At 48.5% G+C, this 15,888-nt stretch overlaps 1 protein-coding gene and 1 long non-coding RNA gene across 8 annotated transcripts in view; one reads left to right on the top strand and one right to left on the bottom strand.

Moving 5' to 3' along the window:
• Positions 1–3,702, bottom strand: part of LOC118146841 (urea transporter 1-like) — a 59,627-nt gene extending 55,925 nt beyond the window's left edge. For both annotated transcript variants that reach the window (XR_008475999.2, XM_078346908.1), the window contains exons 1-2: positions 3,528–3,702; positions 2,792–2,866 (exon numbers count right to left, since the gene is read on the bottom strand). The gene's annotated coding sequence lies outside the window, so the exon portion shown is untranslated. The remainder of the gene's footprint in view (positions 1–2,791; positions 2,867–3,527) is intronic.
• The window catches only part of LOC100894355 (uncharacterized), a 68,865-nt gene extending 56,700 nt beyond the window's left edge, over positions 1–12,165 (top strand). For 5 of the 6 annotated variants that reach the window (XR_004732893.3, XR_008476002.2, XR_008476000.2 and 2 more), the window contains 6 exons: positions 9,116–9,181; positions 9,421–9,621; positions 9,894–10,185; positions 10,370–11,207; positions 11,362–11,425; positions 11,950–12,165. This is a non-coding gene — a long non-coding RNA (uncharacterized LOC100894355). The remainder of the gene's footprint in view (positions 1–9,115; positions 9,182–9,420; positions 9,622–9,893; positions 10,186–10,369; positions 11,208–11,361; positions 11,426–11,949) is intronic. The other variant, XR_013525309.1, reaches the window with a different exon arrangement.
• The last annotated feature ends 3,723 nt before the right edge of the window (positions 12,166–15,888 follow it).

The following is a 15,888-nucleotide window of genomic DNA, read 5'->3' as shown; positions in this document are numbered from 1 at the left end:
TGGTTCCTTCCCATCTTTTTGGATTTATCCACTTGTCATCTGAGTAGTTGCTGACTTTTCGATTGGGTCTCTGAGTGGACGCTCAGATTGTTGATGATGAATTATTTCTGTTACTTGGTTTTCCTTCTACCAGTCTAGTCCCTCCACTGTATGACTGAGGTCCACTCCAGGCCCTGCTAGTCTGGGGTGCACCTATAGCAGCTGCAGAACAGTGAGGGATGCTACCAGTTTCTTTTTCTGCTATCTTTGTCCCAGAATGATGCCTGCCAAATGTCAGTCTTCTGGATATAGAGGGGTCAGGGAGCTGCTTGAGGAGATAGTCTGTACTTTATAGGAGCTCGAGTCCTCAGCTGTGAGCTCTGTTGTTCATTCAGGGCTGTTAGGCTGCTACATTTAATTCTGCTGCAGCAGAACTCATAAAAAAAACCCTTTTTTTCTCAGATGCTCTGTCTCTGGGGGGTTGGGGCTTTCTTTATGAGTGTCCGTTGCGCTGTCCTGCCCAGCTAGGAGGCAGTATAGTCACTATTTGCCTGCCGAGGCTCTGCCCTGCTGGTGTGAGGTCCACCCTGTTGCTGCAAGCTCTGCCCTGCTGCTGCGGTTTCCGCCCTGCTGCCACATCGGAGTCTCTGTTGTGGTGGGTTGCCTCGGCAACGGCAGACTGTGTCAGCAATGGGAGTGTACCTCAGTAGGGGCGGATTGCCTCGGTAATGGCAGACACCCCTCCCCCACCGAGCTGCACCATCTTGGGTTCAGCTGTGCGCACAGTGAAACTCTCCACCTGGAGCGTTTGGAATCGCCGTTTTGTTTGTCCCACTGCACTGACCCAAACACCTTTTCCCTGGAATCTCCTGGCCTGGCTCACTGTCCAAGTCCTGTTCAATCAGATGGATATGCCAATCTGCCCTCTCAAGTCTCAGATTGCTGGTTCAACAGGGCACCCAGACCCGCGCACTTTGTGCAGAGCGCTGTGGAGCACCGCTGCACCAGCCAAAACCGCTACGCTGGCACCCGCGTCTCTTTTATAACTGGGAGTTTCCCCGTTCTGTGGGCCACAAAGATCCGTCTGGAAATGCGGCCCTGACTCACCCTCCATGCGTTTACTGAGAGCTTCAATCCTGGGTTGTTCTCACTGCGCCATCTTGAGTTGGTCTCTCCCCCCAGCTTTTCCATGGCTGTCAAAACTCCTCAGCTCAATGGTCCAGCCTCCAAACCAAGATGACCACCGCAGGGCTTTTTGGACCAAGATCCCTGTGCTTTTGGCTCATCTCACAGCCAACCTTGACTTCCCAGGCTCTGCCCAGAAAAGACACACCAGAGTTTGGAGCAGGCTTCCAGGTTCCCCAAGCCAGAAGCTGCATGAAGGAAGCATACCTGTTCCTGTGACCCATCTGAAAGGGCCAAGCTTAGCTGATTGATGCCTCTGTGTGCTGCCTCACCAGCTTTATTTCCAAAAGGGTCCTTCCAAACAGGACCATGACGGGCATCACGAGCACCACCAATCAAAGACACCTTCCCCTTCTGCCCCTGCCTGGTGCCTGCCTTTCCCCTACCATGAAAATCACACATCTTGTAGAACCACTTCCTTGAGCTCAACATCAGTGTTTTCCTAGAACCAAGAGATTGGGGAATTTGAGAGCTAGGTAGGATTTTAGAGACCATGTAGTTCAAGCTTTCTTCTTCTTCTTCCTTCTCCTTCTCCTTCTCCTTCTCCTTCTCCTTCTTCTTCTTCTTTTTTGAGACAGAGTTCTGTGCTTGTCACACAGGCTGGAGTGCAATGGCACAATCTCAGCTCACTGCATCCTCTGCCTCCCAAGTTTAAGTGGTTGTCATGCCTCAGCCTCCTGAGTAGCTGAGATTATAGGCATGTGCCACCACACCCGGCTAATTTTGTATTCTTATTAGAGACAGGGTTTTACCATGTTGGTCAGGCTGTTCTTGAACTCCTGACCTCAGATGATCTACCCACCTCAGCCTCCCAAAGTGCTGGGATTACAGGCATGAACCACCATGCTGGCCCAAGCCTTCATTTTATAGAAAAGAAAACTGAGGTTCAGAGTGGGCACCATCCAAATTCACTCAGCATGTGGCAGGCAGAGCGGGTCTTGTGAAATAGGTCAGCTCTGGTGGTTCTTAATGCCTGGCACATTAATGCCACCCAAGGTTCTGTTCAAGTCAACAAATAAGTGAAGCAGCAGTTTCTGTGGGCTGGAGTCTGCAGCAGGGGCCAGGAGTAGGCGATGTAGTGGGCACAGACTGTCTTCACAGTCCCTTTGAACTATTCTTGGGGAGGGGGTTGAATAACCACAAAGAAAGGGCTCTGCTATCCCCAGTTTTACACTATGCCCTTGCCAGAAGCAGTTGCTCTCTGACAAACAAATGTCCCCTTGTGCCTCAAGGCTGACACATCTACAGCAACGCTTGTGTGTGCTGAAGTTAACATCCCAAGAATATTCTGGAAGCTGCACCTGAAGAGCTTACCAGCAGAAGTCAAAAGCACTTTTCATCCCCCAGATCACCGGTAAAATAAAGCAGTGCTTAGCATTTTAATACGAGGCAGTATCAAGATTTCGATTCAACTAGTCTTCCCTATTTTATCACATGAAATAAAATGTATTCTACTGCCGGCATGTATTGGAAATTTGTGCAATTGGAGAGACCTAAAGTCTTCAATTTTCCATGCCTCAGCTATTACTTTTTAAAATAATATGAAGTGTTGGCTATGAATATGGAAGAAAGCATTTAAACACTCATACTCCAGCATAATAAACAGATCTTCAGCATTGGCACTTACTTGGTACTTACTATAATCTTTATTTTGGGTAGTTTTTGATTTTAAGTGGCAGGAGATGCCCAGTTTTCTTTAAAGCTGTAATCAGAAACAAAGAAAACATTGTCAGATATTCCTGTGTCCTGGTTACAACACTTCCCTCCTTAGAAAACGCTACTCTCAGAAGTCTTGGTTCCACACATCAGAAAGTGCAGCTGCAAGGAAACTGCCGAATTCATGGCTTCAGTTGTGATTGACTCGTTCTCCTGATGGGTGCCCAAGAACATTTCCTTCAAAATGACGGCAAACGCAGAGAAGTCCATAAATCCATCGGTGGAAAAGGCCATTCCCAGTTGCCTACTTTTTGCTTTTGAGTCATGTAGACACTTGCCTCAAAGTTATTTCAAGAACACAGTCTGAATTGTTATTTCAAGAACATGGCTCAAAACCCCTAATAGTGTCAATTAACTCAGAATCATTGGTCACCTCGGGTGGACACCTCCCTGCAAACCCTCTTCCACATCAGCTTAGGTGCTGCATGCACCTTGCTTCAGAAATCACGAATAAAGCATGCCTTTGAGCTTCCAGGAAGAAGCCTGTGGCTTTGGCAAATTGCTTTCTGGTCTATCAGAACTCTGATTTTGCTGCTTCTGATCAAGTCTGGTGATATAAAACATTTTCTCCATTAAGAAAAAGAGAAAAACTTAGGACTGTGAAGACAAGCTCCAAATGTTGAATAGAAATGAGAATAGGTACTTACGCCACTCTAGCTGGCTTCCTGACAGCAGAACGCAGTGGCTGATAAAGATTTGCCCGGCTCCACAGCAAGAAAGAGTCGTCCCAGGAGATAGTGCTGGAAGGAGGCACCTAACAGTTATACACCCAGAGCCCTGCTCTGCTCAGTGTGTTTGTGGGCTCAGCTTTCTCCTCCCACTGCAGGCACTAATGCCAAAGCAACACCAAGGAACTGCTCCCCTGGCTTCAGTGCCTGATGTTTCTTTCTCTCTCTGTTCTTGACACGGTGCCAGCTGCTTTGCCATTGTTTCCACGGCATTCTAAGATCTTTGACCAGCAGGAATCCTACCAAAATGCATCTTTTCCTTCTCCTGTTCCTCTGGCCCCTGACTCATGTTTTTGGAAAGATTTACAACTGAAGAAAGGATCAACAGTATTAAAGTAAAAACCATGGGGCAGGTTGCTGCCGTGTGGACTCGGAAGCTAAGTGGCTGCTCCTGGGGTAAACTTTTCTTATACTTACTTGACACAACTTCTGTACAGATATAAGACTCCAGCAAGAGCCTGAGGGGCTGCTGGGAGGGTGGGGAGATAAAGTACATGCAAGTTGTTTTCTGTAAGCCAGGCACCCTTTTCTCCAGTGAGGAGAAAACAAAAATATCAGTGTTTCCCTGGAATGTTCCTCTTTCCAGTTGAGAATTCCTGGACATACTCTGCTGCCTCTTAAAAGTCAGAAAGCTAACATTCCATAGCAGGGGAATCTAAAACTGAATTAAAATATCTCCTCCTTCCTCCGCCTTTTTAAATTTCAATTTTGTGGCTTGTTCTGTTATGGCAAAAATCTAACTGAAATGTACTTTTATGAGCACAGAATTAAAAAAAAAAATTTAATCCCACAGCCAGCCATGCAGATGTCATAGGTCTTCTTTCGTCTGGGTCTCTCGTCTGCTTGGATGTGCAGATAGTACTAACCAGCCTTCAGCAAGGTGGCCTGTGGCTGGGAGCTCTCTGGCTCCACCCACTGGACACCCGCCAGACCACAGGTTCCTTGTCTGGTTGGGACATCCTTCCTCCAAGTGCCTCTGGAGCACTGGGGCGTGAGGGGGAACCCATAGGTCCAGATTTATAATAAGAGTTTTGAGGTTCAGGCAGATCTCCTTCCAACATTTTTTCCCTGGTGACAAAAAGGAGAAAATAAGCTCCTAAGGTTTCCCTGAAGGAGAAAAATGAATCACCAGGAGTCAGTGTGAGTGGCCTGCTTTGGGAATGAAAGGAATCATAGGAGAGTCTCCACGACTTCCTTATGCAAATGGGCCACTGTCCCCGATAGAAATAATCAAGGTAGTGAGAATGATAAGAATTGCCACAAATGGTTAAGCATTTGCAAAAATCCTATGTTATACCATTGTCCCCATTTTGTAGATGAGCAAACTGAGGCTCAGAGTTTAAATAACTTGCTCAAAGTCTGACTCAGCCTTTGTACTTTTAACCACTCTAGTGCTGTCCAATATTTCCAACTTCTGCCCATATGTTTGCTTTTCATTCATTCATTCATTCATTCACTCAACTCAGCTATGATGCATATTTATGGACCTCATCCTGAGGCTGCTTCCACACGACACCCATGCAGCCTTCTGCCTCAGTGGCACTGGTCAAGGCTGAGGGTGTGTAGTGAGCCTCAGGCTTTCTTGGAAAAACCACCTCCTTCTTTACCCACTCTCCCTCCCTGGCCTTTCTACTGGCCCCTGTAAAGCCACACCTGAAGTGGGGGTCACAAAACATAGCCTTGCCATATTGTATGCATAAGGCAGTGCAAAGCACATGGAATTTCAAGTCGGATAGACCTGAGTTTGAATACTGGCTTTTTTCTGGCAAGCTATATGACCTTAGGCTTGTTACTCACTGTCTCTGAGCCTCAAATTCCTCGTTGTAAAGTGGGATAACTTTAATTCCTTTATAAAGTCGTGATGAGGAATGACATCTTTAAAGCACCATGCTGAACATGTAGAGGTGCTACCATTCTGATGCCTGCCCCTCTTAATCAGCATTGGTGTTCCTTGGGAATTTCCAAATGGGACCTTTCTCCTGGCTTCAATAGGGGACAAGCTTCTCCTTGGCTTTGACATCAGAAGGGGCGCAGTTATGTGTACAGAGGAAACCATTTGCTTCATTCAAGAACTGTAAAACTAGGTAGGTTTCTGATGCAGGGCTTGCCAAGTTCTCACACTGCAGGATCCTGAGATGCCAGGGTCTGCTGCCACCCTGTTGCTGTAGACAACTGGGCACTCAATATTTTGTGCATATATGTGTTCTCTGTGCTTTTAAGCAGCCTAATTGCACAATACAATGACCTTTTCTCTGTTGTTTCTACAGTAGCTCCTTTATTATTTCCAGAGAGTCATTTGCTAGTATTTATGCCCTAACATTGTTTTTCCTTGGTCTTTCTTATGCATCTCCTTTTTGGGTGCCCCTCTCTGTTCTTGTTCCAAGTGAATGCACCTTCCAGCACTCTGCCTAGAACGTTCACAAATGAACATACACAAAGCTGCTCTCTTCTTCCACTTTCTCCTTGGAGTTTCTGCCCCTAGGATGTTTTCTCTCTCCTCCTTCTCCTCTTGCTCCATCCAAATCAGTTTGGATTTCCCAGTGGGCTTCTGTGCACTTAAAGCAATTTACATCTCTGTTCCTCACTGAACATGAAATTATGCCCCCCAGCCCTGAAAAGTTTCTGGTAGTGCCTTTTATTTCTAAAATATATCTTATAATGCACAGTCCCATCTGGGCTGGAAGGTATTGGATGATGAAGTCAGGATCCAATCGCTCTATTTATTCATAATGGACCTCCCTCTTTCCAGAAAGATGTTGAGACAGTTCAACAGATATATGTAAGAGGATATAAGGACTAGGTGACAAAATGGAGAAGGGAGAACACAACTATGGATAAAACACAATTTAAATTTTTTTTCTATACCTTGCATTTGTAGGTATTTCTAAATTTGTGTTGTTTTAATCAAATTATTATAACAGTTTCATTTGATTGCTGCTTGATATTGATCTATGCATAGGCAATTTAATGTTACAAATAATTGACACCTCAAGAGTATGTAATTGGGTGGTGCCCACACTGAGAAATTCTACAAGATATTCTCATGCTTCCCTGTCTCCTCACCCCCGATGAAGAGAGTAGCAAGGACTACAAGCATGGAACAGAATGTTCCTTTGTAGTGTGTTCTGAGCCTACTGACTTCTTCGATTTGGAAAGCAAACAAAAAGGCACCAGATGAGAGCCCAAACTCCCAGAATGACACTTGGAGGAGACCCTTTGTGATAGGCATTCCCTAGAGTGAAGCCAAGGGCCACGCTGGAGCAGAGTGCAAACGTCTCACTCAAACCTCCTCCACCCGCCCTTGCTGGGGGAACACAATGATGGGTGATGGCAGGAGGCACTGAGGTCCCCAAGTTTTTAGTTCTTAAATGCAAGCCTGCAATTATTCCATCCATTTTAGGAGTAAAAGGGGATCAATAGCTGGGAACATCCAGAGATGTTGTTCCTCCGGCACAAAGCAGAGGGTCCAGGTAATCTCCATCCTTACCTACAGCTTTTGTCAGATGCCCACCTGTCACCTTTCCAGGTTTTAAATTAAAATCAGACCAGTGTAAGACTCATAATGTAGTCTCTGGTGTCCTGAGCCAATGTATAAGGGTGTGTAGGTCGTGCACTACAAAAATGCACCACATCTAAGGGGTCACTATTAATGTCCTAGACATTTGTGTGTTTATTGCAACAAAGTTTGTGCAGATGGCACTAAAATGTCTTCAGAAAAAGGGGTGCTAGTATGTCTTTGTGCAAGGAACCATATTGTCAAGCAATACCAGAAATACCCCAAGCTTTTAAAATTTTTCATTTTTTATTTTTTTGAACTCTGAGAAGCTAGCTTTTGTTTCTTTTTCCTTTCTTTTTCTTTTGTTTTCTTTTTTCTTTTTTTTTTTTTTTTTAGACAGAGTCATGATCTCTTGCCCAGGCTGGAGTGCAATGGTGCAGTCTAGGCTCACTGCAACCTCCACCTCCCAGGTTCAAGCGATTCTCCTGCCTCAGCTTTCTGAGTAGCTAAGATCACAGGCCTGCACCAGCATACCTGGCTAATTTTGCATTTTTAGTAGCGATGGGATTTCACCATGTTGGCCAGGCTGGTCTTGAACTCCTGACCTCAAGTGATCCACCAACCTCAGCCTCCCAAAGTGCTGGGATTATAGGCATGAGCCACTACACCTGGTAAGAAGAAAGGCTTCCCTGATCGGGAACTGAACCAGGGCTATGGAGGTGAGAGCGCCAAATCCTACCCACTAGACCACCTGGGGCATCATCCTCCCTCCCAGGCTTGTGTCTTTTGTTTCTTTAAAATTAAAAAAACAAAAAAACACTTATCAATGAGGACAATAGGGAAAGAAGTAGGAAGAGAATCATTTCAATCTCTTTAGGCTCAGATGAAAGGGAGAGTAAAGTGTTGGGGCAAATGAGGGATGGGGACTGGCGTGGCTGTAGTTCCTAGTCCCTCATTTGAGGGTAAACCACACACATTGGATTGTTCTCTCACTGTGAAAGATACGGTGATGCTGGCCCAAGCTCAGGAAGTTGAGCTCGATTCGATAATTGGGCCATGAAGAAGAGGTGGGATGGTCTGGCATCACCGTTGCGAATGGGGCTTGCTGGACACCCAGAACTATCTGCTGCCATTTTGTCTAAAGGTTTACCAAACCAAAACACCAGTGGGCTCAGAACACACTGCAAAGGAATGTTCTGTTCCAATCTTGGAGTCCTTGCTATTCTCTTTGTGGTGGGGGGTGGGGAGCGAGGGGACAGAGAAGCATGAGAATGTCTTGTAGAATTCCTGAGTGTGGGTGCTGCCCAATTACATACTCTTGAAGTGCACATTATGTGTAACATTAAACTCAGGATCTGAGTTACTCACCAGGGGCCTGGCTGGGATGGGGCAGGTGTGTTAAAGTGCAGCTGCTCTCTGGTGCTGCGGAGGTGGCAGCTGGCTCAGGCCCCTTCCTATCATTTGTCTCAACTGGAGACTTGAGTGTCTGCCGGCTACACAGTTTTGTCTGCTCAGCCTGATTTAAGGACCTTTTGTAGTTATTAGGAATCCTCACTGTTACTGTTCCCGTGCCTTATACGAATTGGTGGCCAAGAGCTGGAGAGTGATACAGACTCCCTTGGCCCTTCCCCCTCCTCCCATTCCCCTGCCTCTTCCTTCCTCCTTCCCCCCCCCCACCCCCAATGCTCTGTCCACGCTCTGGGCAATCAGGGTGGATGGGGACTGGAAACCCTGAACCCTCAGGGTTCAGGACAGAAGGTTCCAGCTCGGAATCTCAGTATTTCTGGGGTTTGTGTGCACCTGGGACCTTCCTGGTGGGGTAAAACAGGAGGGTGTTTGCCCTTCCCAGCCTGAGTGGAGAGGACATGGGGCTTGTGTTCTTCTGTTCTGATCAGAAAAAGAGCTCTGAGGGCTGGCCCTGCACAGAAGTGGGGGCACTGGAGACCCATAGACCCACTGCTGTACCTTCTGCATCTCACTCACTGCCCACCACCTTTTCTCTTCCTTGTAGGTGGCTCCTGCATGTGCGCCAGCTCCTGCAAGTACAAAGGGTGCAAATGCACCTCCTGCAAGACGAGTGAGTGTGGGGCCATCTCCAGGAATCTGGGGCTGTGGCTAAGGTTGAGAGGGAACCCTGGGCTGGCCCTGAGTACATTCTTCTGGGGAACTGGGCTTTCTTTGCCCCTGTTGGCTGTGTCATTTTCTCTCAGAGGGCTTTGTGCCCTCTGGGTCTGGGGTCTGAGCTGGAGCCAAGCTTGCTATTAGGGAGGTGCCTGATCAAGTCAGCTCACCTCTCATTCTTCCCTTTCATCTCAGGCTGCTGTTCCTGTTGTCCCATGGGCTGTGCCAAGTGTGCCCAGGGCTGCATCTGCAAAGGGGCGTCTGAGAAGTGCAGCTGCTGTGCCTGATATGGGGACAGCTCTGCTTCCAGATGTAAATAGACCAACCTGCACAAACCTGGATTTAAAAAAAAAATAACCCTAAGCCGTTTGCTGCATTTCTTTTTCTCTTAAATATGTGAGTGACAATAAAATGATTTGAATCTTATCTGGCCTTTTTTGTGTGTCTTGGAATAAATGGATTGGGGTGGGAATTGAGCTGGGAGTTTAGAGACCAGGCTCTGGGTGGAAATGTGAGCCACTAACAATGCGAACACCTTCGGGAAGCCAGGTTACCTCACTGAGTCTGCACTGCTGTAAAATGGCATGGCACTGTGCCACATCAAATGGGTGGGGTGTTACAGATGATCGCTTCCAGTCTCAATTGTCAAACATGACCCATTTTTTTAGATTCAACGAGAAAAAAATTCAGTGAATACATGAAGAAACAACAGGAAAAACGAAAGATGTACAAACTTTGACGATATGATGATGTGGAAGGCAACCTCAGGGAAACTGGGAAAGGCAGCCAGGACCTCGGGGACCTGGCGTACCTCCAGGCGCACAGCCCTTTCTGTGAGAGCGAGCAGGCGCCAAAGGCACGGTCCCACGGTGTGCACCAAGCAGAGCTCAGGGAGTGGTGTGCCTGGCCCTCTGCCGCGCACAGCCCAGCCCGGCCCAGCCCAGGACCTCTTTTCTTGAAGTAAGCACTTACCATGCTTCTTAATTTAATGCAGAGTCACCACATCAGGGCAAAGATCTCTCCCTTGGTGACGTCCCAAGCTTTGGACGTCCTCGGTCTTGGTGGGCCAGCTAGGCTGTGGGAAGCCCAAAAGAAGTTAAAAAGCAAAAGAGGACTTAAACAAATGTACCCATCACCCTCTCAGGAGTGGAGGATGGAAGGGAGGAAGGCAGGGCCCTGTGTCTGGCCTGCTGCTGTGAAGAGAAGAAACGAGGCCGAAGGACCTGGATGACTATGAAGGTGGGTCGAAGGTCACATGGGAGGCTGGTGCTGTGCACACAACTCCCTTGCTGCGCTTCCCACCTCGGTCCTATCTAGGAACGTGAGCACTAGGCTGGGGCTGCCCACGGATTCCCACAGAGGCGAACTTAGGTCACTGGTGCCGGGTGCGAGGGTGGGGATACGGCCACCACCTGAGGCTGGGTTCCCGGACCGCCCAGGACAGGAGTGGACGGCAATCTACGGGAAATTCGGGAGGGCCTGGATTATAGTCAGGACGGCGCATAACGCCGGGAGCACAGCCCCTTCAAAGCCAGCGAGAGCCAAAGGGCCGCCCTCAGGGTGCATCCTGCGCCTGGCGAGGATCCTGAGCTCGGCCAGCCTGCAGCGCGCAGTCAGGCCCTGAACCCGGGGGCGTTGCTGACACTGTGAGGGGTGGCTGCCAGACCTGCGCCAGGGCGTCTGGCCTGATCCTGGGCTCTGCTCTGCCTCCCACCGGCCAGCCTGTTTTTTCGCCTCTGGTTTAGGAACTCCAGCCTCATCTGACCTCCAAATGGACCCCAACTGCCCCTGCGCAGTTTCGGGGCTTAGCGTCTTCATTTTCGTACTACAGAATAGAAGGTCCCTGGGGCAGGAGGCAGGTGCATTTTGAGCTCTACCTAAAATGGACTCCTTTGCTTTGCACTTCTCGAGCTTTCTCCCTGCCAAGCACCTTCATCACTACTCAGAAGACCGCCATCTTCTCACTGCCTCCCATTTCTGAGGTGAGAGGACAGGCTGAAAATTGGCCGGCTATAGGTCACCCTCAAGGCCAGGGGTGTGCTGGACTAGGACCCAGTGCTTTGTCCAGCATTTGAGCTGCCTGAGATGGATGGGAGGCACGACACTCACCGCTCACTGCCTTTTTCTTCCTTGCAGGTGGCTCCTGCACCTGTGGCAGCTCCTGCAAATGCAGAGGGCACATGCACCTCCTGTAAGAAGGGTGAGTGCAGGACCATCTCCAGGAATCTGGGGGCTGGGCAGAGTCAAAGGAGGGATCTCCACAGGCCAGAGCCGACCAATGATGAGCCTCCCACATCTCCTTGCTTCAGCAAATGACTTAGGATCACAGCTGGAAGAACACTAGAGATGGTTACTTCCCAATCTTCATTCTTACCATGGGGAAACTGACACCAAGAGTGCACACCAGCATCCCAAGCACAGACCTGATACTTGAGGACTTTCCTCACTTAAGTGTATCATTCTAGGAGACTGTCCTTCCTTTTACTGCAAATAGCATGTCACTCCCTTCCAGGCTTCTACCATGTCCTGGGCACAGGAGGTTTGGGCAGCTCTTTCATGGCAAGACTATCACCCCAAAGATTCAGGAGTTGTCTCCTGACAAGCAATGCCACCCTGAACTAAGGGTCCTTGGGCTGGAGGCAAAGCTTGAGCCAGGCCTCTGTTGGGGCAGGGAGGTCACTGGTTGAGTCTGTTCTGACCTCTTACTCTCCCCTTCTTCCCCAGGCTGCTGCTCCTGCTGCTCTGTGGGCTGTGCCAACTGTGCCCAGGGCTGGGTATGCAAAGGGGTATCGGAGAGGTCCAGCTGCTATGCCTGATATCAGATGTAAATAACACAACCCTTACAAACCTAGAGGTTTTTTTAAATACAAGCATAACCCATTTACTGTGTCTGTTTTCTCAAGTGAAACATGGGAATGACAATAAACAGTGTTGGCCTTATTCTGCCTCAATGGTTTTTTTGAGGGGTGTCCTGACATAAGAGACCCCAGACCCAGTGGAGCTGGGATCATCCTATATACTGAGTGCCCTAAAGCAAGTTGGGTTACCTGTCTCTGGTCAGTTTCCTAGCTAAAAATGTAAGAGCATCATGCCAGATGATTTGAGGGCACAGGAATCAGTCATGGACCAAAGCTTTGGTGAGATAAATAGAATGAATGAGTATGAAAAATAAAAATGCAAAGTTCATTTTTCATATTCAACAAGGAAATCTCAAAGGGACATTAAGAACAAAATAAGAGAAAAAAGAACTACTAATGCTGCACATCTGTTGTAAGGTGTAGTGATATTCAGTGTCCAGGAAGGAGGAAGGCCCTGGGTGTCTTGTAATTCATGGTGACTGTTAGTTATCTGGCTATTTGGTGAGGCAGTTGCTGTTTGAGGTTCAAAGAGGCAGAGGAGTCATGTGACCCAAGAGTAAGCATCATGCTGCCTTAAAGTGCTTTGTGAATAAGGGATTTCAGAAGGTAACCTCTGCTGTCCTTGTGCCATGTTTTCTGTGCCCTTGTGTTTTACATGACATAGGGTGCTGGTTGAGGCAATGACATTGCATGAGTGCAAATTTCAGCTGTGTCATTTATACCTGGGTAGCACAACCTCTCTGTGGTTCAGGCTCCTACCTTGTTCCGTGCATGATAACAGGGTCTGGCTGGTGGGACCACATCAGTTAATTCATATAAAGAACTTAATACAGCGTTCAGTGTGTCTCAAGTAGTCTGTAATAGCTATGGTTTTATTATCTTTATTCACAGCATAGGAGCATTTTAGTACCTCCAGACAAATAAGCCAGTCCTGATAGGCTTAGCTGTGTGTCCCATGTTGTTCCCATCAATAACATGAGCATACGACATATGGATCCAAGAGGGAGCCCTACCCATCCACAAATAGGGATCTACGCTGCATATATAAAGCCATAAGCAAGATAGTCCATGTCCGCATAACAGATGTGAAAGGATTCTTGCCATTTCTGCCAACCCCTGCACTGTTATTTTCCTTAACATTTTCCTTTAAAGAATCCTATTTCCTTAATGTATTTACAGAAAAAGCAAACTCTCTGACACTACTGAAAATAAGAATCAGTCACCTTGCAGACATGGAAGGTAGCCACACAGTTATATATATCCCTCTATATCACTTCTGTTGCTCTCGGGATTGACGTTGACATTTGTTTCTGTTTAAAGATTTCAAGCAGTGAAGAGGTGCTGAAGACATAGCGAGGGCGAAGGGAAGTTTCATCACTGACGTCTTATCCTTGAAAAGCTGAGTGGTGGCTGGGTGCGGTGGCTCAAGCCTGTAATCCCAGCACGTTGGGAGGCTGAGGTGGGCGGATCACCAGGTCAAGAGATCGAGACCATCCTGGTCAACATGGTGAAACCCCGTCTCTACTAAAAATACAAAAATTAGCTGGGTGTGGTGGCATGCGCCTGTAATCCCAGCTACTTGGGAGGCTGAGGCAGGAGAATTTCTTGAACCCAGGAGGTGGAGGTTGCAGTGAGTCGAGATTGTGCCACTGCACTCCAGCCTGGCCCCTGGCAACAGAGCAAGACTCTGTCTCAAAAACAACAACAACAACAACAAAAAAAAAAAGGCTGAGTGGCTTCAAACCTGCAGCACTACTTTCACTCTCTGTCCTGGGCTAGTTACTTATCTCTTTGTGTTGTCCTTGTCTGAATAGTAAGACGCTGTCATAAAAAGTATTTCCCTTGAGGGTTGCTGTGAGGGTTGAAATAGCCAAAGTGACTCAACAGGGTCTGGCTGAGTCTAAAAGCTCTGTAATAGTTAAGAATCCTGAAAGTAATAACTACTTTTCATGCTTCTTAATTTAATGCAAGGGTGAGCACATCAGGAAAAAGATCCCTCCCTTGGGAACATTCCAAGTTTTGGGAAGCTCCATCCTTGGGCCTGGTGGGCCAGCTAGGCTGTGGGAAGCCCCAAGAAGTTACAGCAAAGGAGGATGTGGACAAATGTGCCCATCACCTTCCCAGGAGTGGGGAATGGAAGGGAGGGAAGCAGGGCACTATGTCTGCTCTGTTGCTCTGAATAAGACAAACGTGGCCAAAGGACCTGGGTGGCAATGCAGGTGAGGCAAAGGTCACATGGGAGGCTGGTCCTCTGCACACAACTCCCTCGCTGCACTTCCCTATCTAGACATGCGAGCACTAGGCTGGGGTTGCACATGGACTCCAACAGAGGTGAGGCTCAGGTCACTGGTGCAGGGTGCTGGGCAGGGGACACTGCGATCACCTGCGGCTGGGTTGCCGGACCGCGCAGAGGCAGGAGTGGACCGCAATTTCTAAGAAATTCGGGTGGGCCGGGATTATAGCAGGGACATCGCCTACCTCCAGGCACGCAGCTCCTTCAAAGCGAGTGGGAGCCAAAGGGCCACCCCCAGGGTGCACACCAGCCTCGCTAGAGAGGATCCTCCACTTGGCCCATCTGCTGCGCACAGCCGGGCCCTGAACCCAGAGTGCCTCTGACACTGCCGGAACCAGAGCCAGGCCTGGGGCAGGACCTCTGCACCCAGCACCCCTCCCCAACTACAAAGCCACCTCCCACTTGCTTGCCTGCTTCTTCACCTCTGGCATAGGTGCTCCAGCCTCACCTGCTCTCCAGATGGACCCCAACTGCTCCTGCACCACTGGTAAAGTATGCCAGGTTTCGGGGCCTTTAGGATCCCCAATTTTTAATGGGGGATTAAAAAATGCAGGAGGCAGATGCATTTTGAGCTCTACCTAAAGTGGATTTTTTTTTTTTTTACTTTGTACTTCTAGTGCTTTTTTTCTTACCAGTAGCTTTTATTATTATCACTGAAAACCTTACCATTGTCCCAGTGCCTCCCATTTCCAAGGAGAGAGGAATGAGGCTCAAAACTGCCCCTGCTCCAGGTCACCCATAGGCCAGAGGTGTGCTGAGCTGGGACCCAGTGTTCTGTCCAGCATTTGAGCTGCCTGGGCTGGTAGGGAGGTGGGAGACATTGCTTCTTCAAGATTCCCCACTTAAGTCTCTGTGTGGTATGAAAAAGAGGGCACCTGCCCATCCGAGCCTGTGGGGCGGAAAGGCGGGGCTGGGCTAGGTAACAGGTAACAGGATGGAACTAGGTAACAGATTTCCCATGCAGTGAGCAGGAGGATGCTGAGGGGCTGCTTCTAACCCTGCACCACACTCACTGCTCACTGCCTTTTTCTCCTCCCTGCAGGTAGCTCCTGCACTGCACCAGCTCCTGCAAATGCAAAGAGTGCACCTGCACCTCCTACAGGAAGAGTGAGTTTGGGGCCTTCCCCGAGAATCTGGAGGCTGAGCAGAGTCAGAGGAGGGAACCCAGAGATTAGTGGGCAGGAGCGGGACAGTGACCAGCTTTCCACATCTCCTTTCCTGGCAACTGATTCAGGATCACAGCTGGATAAACAAGATGGTTGATTCCCAACTTTCATTCTTAAAATAGGGAAACTGAGGCCACACAAATGCACCAGCCTGCCAAGCACAGACCTGATACTTCAGGACTTTTCTCACTTAAGCCAATGGTTCTGCCGAACTGGTTTTCCTTTGTCCCTGTCGCCCCAGCCACTGCCTCTCCAGTCTTCTGTCTTCTCCTGGGTATACGTTGTGCTGGGCAGCTTTTCACTGGAAGACCCTCACTCCAAAGATCCAGCTGACCCTGATGGAGCA

This window comes from Callithrix jacchus, chromosome 13, assembly GCF_049354715.1.
Source record: "Callithrix jacchus isolate 240 chromosome 13, calJac240_pri, whole genome shotgun sequence".
In the NCBI taxonomy this organism is placed as follows: domain Eukaryota; kingdom Metazoa; phylum Chordata; class Mammalia; order Primates; family Cebidae; genus Callithrix; species Callithrix jacchus.
This window is presented reverse-complemented; position numbering and strand designations above follow the sequence as displayed.